The following is a 5,664-nucleotide window of genomic DNA, read 5'->3' as shown; positions in this document are numbered from 1 at the left end:
GCTCCTAGATTATTGAATGATTATTACTCGTTTATTGAATGAATACAATTAGTGTCAAATCTGCAGATATTCGGCATTGTGCTGATATTCGGGAAACAGTGCTCGGTCAGTTGCTTAACTAGGCTATATCATTTGTTATAAATATAAAAATATAAATCTAAATACAAAAACTCCATGTTTGTTCTGCACTATATTCAAAATAAACTAGTAATATTAAAACCATCTAAAAATGTTTAATGCCTAAATTTAATGAATTTTAATGCTATTTAAGGCCTTCGTTTTCACAAAATCCATTTAATGACTTTTAATGATTTTCAATGCCCCGCGGAAACCCTGCCTTTGTTGGAAAAGTAAATACATTATTTTGATGATATCATGAATGTGATTGTTACTAGTAAGAAAGCCATTTTAGAAATCAGGGGCCGGCTGCACCAGTCGCGAAACTCGGTGTAGACTATAGCCTTCCACACTGCCGACAGTAATTGAATAGGCTACAAAATATATTTCTGTACAGCATGATATAATTATACAGTAAAATATTACATATGAACTGGGATTATTAAAAGAAACTGAACTATTTGACATCTTGCTTGGAAGGACAGTGTAAATGCTTGGAAATATTTCACATCTTTAATTCCATTCATTATTTGTAGCGTCCCTGCCATCCAATAATCACAATAAGTTTTGTGCTTTGTTACTTTTAATCAGAAATAAGTTATCAGCTTTCAAATTCTGTAAATTTTATCACAAAATACAAACTCTAAACGTGTTTTTTTAGCCACAGAAATACGCCAGTAAAACACAAAATGTCACGTAAAGTCATATTTGCCTCAGGAAAGACATTCATTGTACATAAACTTGATATTCAGCTATAAAAAATAACTCTAGAGAGAAGCATTGCATTACATTAATTATATTTTACTTAACCTTAATGAAATCTGTCATGGGAATGTGCAGGGAGACTTATAAAAACGCGGACTTGTTAGGAAACTAGTGAAAATATAATTACTGATATCTTAATATTTTAACTAGTAAAAATAATTTTACAGATATCTAGAAATGCCATTTGTACAGGTAAGAATAGCTATGGTAATGAGTTTAATGAATATTAATGAGATCTGCTTTTCCCATAATCCAATAGGCCAAAGATGGCGGAAGAACATCCATGCACAGAAACTTTTGTGTACAGTTACAGTGCCTTGCGAAAGTATTCATACCCCTTCATTTGATGGTACTCTGCAGGTGATGAGCAGTGCTTGGTTTCCTTCAAACACGATGCTTAGAATTGAGGTTCATCAGACCAGAGAATCCTGTTTCTCAGAGTCTGAGGGTACTTTAGGTGCTTTTTTGTAAATTCCAAGTGTGTTTTCATGTGTTTTCACTGAGGAGAGGATGGAGTCTGGCCACACCGCCATAAAGACCAGATCGGTGGAGTGTTGCAGTGATGTTTGTCCTTCTGTAGATTTCTTCTATCTCCACATATGATCATGGAGCTCAAGTAGAGTGACCATCACGTTCTTGGTCACCACACTAACCAAAGCCCTTCTCCATCAATTGCACAGTTTGGCCAGAAGGCCAGCTCTAGGAAGAGTCCTGTTTGTTTCAAACTTCTTCCATTAAGGGTAACAGAGACTACATGCTTCTGTGACCCTTCAATGAAGTACAATTCTTTTTTCTGAACTCTTCCCCCGATGTGTGGCTTGACACAAACCTCTACGGGCAGTTCTTTTGACCTCAGTGCTTGGTTTTTGCTCTGATATGCATTATCAGCTGTTAGACCTTTTATTAAGGCGTGTGTGCCTTTCCAAATAATGCCCATTCAACTGAATTTGCCACAGGTTAACTTCACTTGAAGTGTAGTAACATCTACAAGCAATATGAGCTAAATTTCAACTGTCCCAGGCTATGTTATCTCAAAAGAGATAAATAAAATGGTGTCTTCACCATATGTGCAGCACTATAACCAATTTAATCATAATTGGAAACTTGACAAATGTGTTTTATTGGGGTAAATGTAAAAAAAAAACCTGTAATGATCTATGAGCATTTCACATATTTCTATGTACACTAATAATATGAAACTACTGTCAGTACACTACGGTTATACGCATTTATTGCATTTAATAAAATAAAAAAAGCGTAAAAAAAAGTCTAGACTTAAAAGATTCCTTATCCTGTGGCTCACTCTAGTGCAGTGGTCACCAACCTTTTTAGGCCCAAGATCCCTGAATTATATACATGCTTATAGACAGCCTCAGTGCCAAGCCAATAATCAATTCTTGATCTCACATTTGCATTGGGTTTAAACCAAGTAAATCGTCTAATGCCTGGATTCTGAGTTCTCCAGATATCAATCAAAAGATTTGAAGAGCAAAAATTTTGAACAATGTTATTGACTTGGGGAAATGTAAATTTGGAAGGATCTCTATCTAGCCACTCATCTGGAGTTAAATTGAAATCCCCTCCAATTAGAGTAAACTCTGTGGGGTAAATAATCTTCAACTCATTTATAATGTCAGTAATTGAAAAGAGCAAATCACTATTCTGATTACGATTATTATATCCATACACATTTATCAAAATAAAGAAAAACTTGTCTAAACTGAGAACGATTGCTAGCCAATGACCCTCATCATCAGCTTTGTGATAAATTATCTTACCAGGACCATTATTCAAACAAATAGCAACTCCCGCAGATCGATTTGTGCCGTGACTAAAAAATATGTCATCACCCCATTGATTACGCCAGAAAGGAGCGTCCGAAGCTTCCGAGTGAGTTTCCTGAAGAAAAATTAAGTTTGATTTTTGACTTTTGCAAAAAAGAAAAATACCTTTCCTTTTAACTGAATCTTTCAGACCCCTACAGTTTAAAGACGAAAATTAAACATTAGATAATAACGAGAACACAGAACCGGTCGTTAACTCTGGTCTTTAACTACTAAATATAATAAACTCTGTAAACGCTAAAAGAAAGTTTCAACGAAATAACACAGTGAGTCCCTCATCTCTTATCGTCCATCTCACTTATCAAGTGGAAATCACTGTCCACATACCATTAATTTTCTGAAATACGTTTTCCATTTATGAAACCGAAAGGTCCACGAAATCCAGCTGTCTTTCCTTCTTTCCTGGCTTGCTCAATCTTCGGCCACAACGTACGTCTTGCTAGTCTATCTTCTCTTGTCAGGTCCTCCGCGAATCTGATTCCAGCATCCCTGCACACCGCCGACTCTTTCGTTCTTTTCCAGATCTCATCTCTTGATTCCTCTACGCGCAAAGAGAACGATCACCTCCCTGGGTCTGGTGGCCTCTTTTTTTTCCACCCGATGCACAACATCCACAGCATCATACATGTTGGAGGAGAATTCAGGGGTAATTTTAACAAGAAGTTGGATCACGTCTTCCCGAATGTTCTCGTTGGGGATTTCTTTCATTCCTCTAATGCGAAGGCACCATCTCCTCTTGTATCTTTCCTGGTCTAGAACTCGATTTCTAAGATTGTCGTTTTCTTTAGTGAGCTTCTCCACTTGCTTTTCCAACATGCTCACATTCTCTTTACATTCTTTAACCTCTTCCGCATTAATTTGTACCGCTTTTGCCACACTTGCAATCATAGCGCTATGCTGTTTCAGCTGCATGCTAATATCTTCGTGCTGCTCATCCACTTTGACTCCGAGTGCTTTAATTGCGTCAAGGATAGCGACATTAGACACATCACCAGTCAGATCATTTCCAGTTGATTTTTTAGCTTTTTTTCCACTTTGAGATTTAAACGGAATGGATGGGTTGGAATCAGTTCCCCGTTCTCTTTTACCTGAAACTTCATCAGTGTCCATTGAGTAGGAGTGTTCCTCCATTTTCAAATTAGAAGCGATTACAAACGGAAAATGTATAGCAACTTGAAAATAGCAATGTCAGGTATAATGGACTAACACTTGAAGTTAATGAGTGGATTATAAACTCATCACTTTTAAGTAAACACGGGACTCATTTATGGCGCAGATAAAATGTCGACTCCTCAGTCCGCCATCTTGCCTTCCCCCCCTCCACTGGAGTTACTATAGACCAATTACGAGTAGACGTCACAGTTACGTCACTTGCAGCTGTATACCGTATCCGTGAAATTCTCTAGCTGTAAATGCTATCTCTCCCGGGTTTTCTGCAACCATGATGCGCGCGCATCCTGAATGTTTACAAACCGGTAATTGGTCTATAGATTGCGCACTCTTTGCAATCTTGTCTAACACTACCGCACCTTGGTGGGTGGAATTAGTGTAAATAGCTATGGTAAATAGCCTCTGTTAATAAGAAAACAAAATAAATATTAAAAATACAGGAGAATATCGTTTTATTTTCGCGAGAGGGCCATCAAATTTGCGGGTTTCTTTTGAGCTCTGTACCAAAAAACTATTACAGATATCAAAAAATGCATTTCTTACTAGTTAAAATTCTAAATACACACATCAGCTTTGTATTTCTTACTAGTAGAAAAAGAATTTTTGATATCAATAATATCAATGATATCAAGAATTCAATTGTTACTAGTTGAAATATGAAATTCTTGATATCTGTAAATGTATTTCAACGTTACATTTGCTATTTCTGATATCTGAAAATATATTTCTGATATCAATAATTAGGAGAGCCATTTCTGATATCGAAAATGGCTTTCTTACTAGTAACAATCACATTCATGATATCAGAAATTAACATTGTCTCTAGTGGCAATCGAATTATTGATATCACAAATTAATATTTTTACTAGTAACAATTCAATTGTTGATATCAAGAATAGCCATTTCCACTAGTAACCACGTGATTACTGATATCAAAAATAAAGGTTTTTACTAGTAAGAATTGTATTTCTGATATGTGAAATTTGGAATTTCAACTAGTAAGAAATACATTTTTGATATCAACAATTTAATTTGAATGGCGGCCTATGGTGACTAGAGAAAATTACTATTTTCTAGTGACTATTTAACTAGTGAAAATACAATTACATATCAAGAATGATAGTTTTTACTAGTTGAAATTGAATTCCTGATATCAAGAATTAGCATTTTAACTAGTGAAAAATTAATTGTTTATATCAAGAATTCATATCCTGTGAAGGATTAAAAGTCAAAACGGCTTACCATACTATGGCGTCACTTCCTTACATCAACGAATAGCCGTTGAAATGGTCTTATAAATTAAGAGGATTTAACATGGTGTTATAAATAATCATACTCATAAAAGTTTGTTACAACCCCTGGCTCGAAGGGAAGCAACAAAAGGAGGGACACACGAAATCATAAGGCTCAATAGGAAAAGGCTTTATTATGCTCAAAAGTAAGTCACTATAATAGAACAAAACACAACAGAAAAGATAATATTTCTGAAAACGTCCGCATCATCAGTGTGTAAAGCGGGGTGCCTGGCTGCTGGTGTAATGTGCTATTGTTGCCATGTAAACGTGCTCAAACCAATACAAATCAAACCAAACACAACCCAATATCCCAAGTCCAAGACTCCTTTGTCTCTGCTAGTATCTCCTTTAAAGGAGCATCTGAACCACAGCGGCAGGTGTAGGCAATGGACTGCAGATAGAGGTGAGTCGTAGGCGGAGCTACAAATCACCCAAATTCAAACAACGGGAACCGTCACACCTCTCCCCATAAG

At 36.2% G+C, this 5,664-nt stretch overlaps 1 pseudogene; it reads right to left on the bottom strand.

Moving 5' to 3' along the window:
* Positions 1-3,055: 3,055 nt before the first annotated feature.
* LOC107662572 (uncharacterized) lies at positions 3,056-3,857 on the bottom strand (annotated as a pseudogene).
* Between the last annotated feature and the right edge of the window lie 1,807 nt (positions 3,858-5,664).

Source organism: Sinocyclocheilus anshuiensis, unplaced genomic scaffold (assembly GCF_001515605.1).
Source record: "Sinocyclocheilus anshuiensis isolate Anshui unplaced genomic scaffold, SAMN03320099.WGS_v1.1 scaffold1755, whole genome shotgun sequence".
Classification (NCBI taxonomy): domain Eukaryota; kingdom Metazoa; phylum Chordata; class Actinopteri; order Cypriniformes; family Cyprinidae; genus Sinocyclocheilus; species Sinocyclocheilus anshuiensis.
Note: the sequence above shows the minus strand (reverse complement) of the source record. Positions and strands in the feature narration are given on the sequence as shown.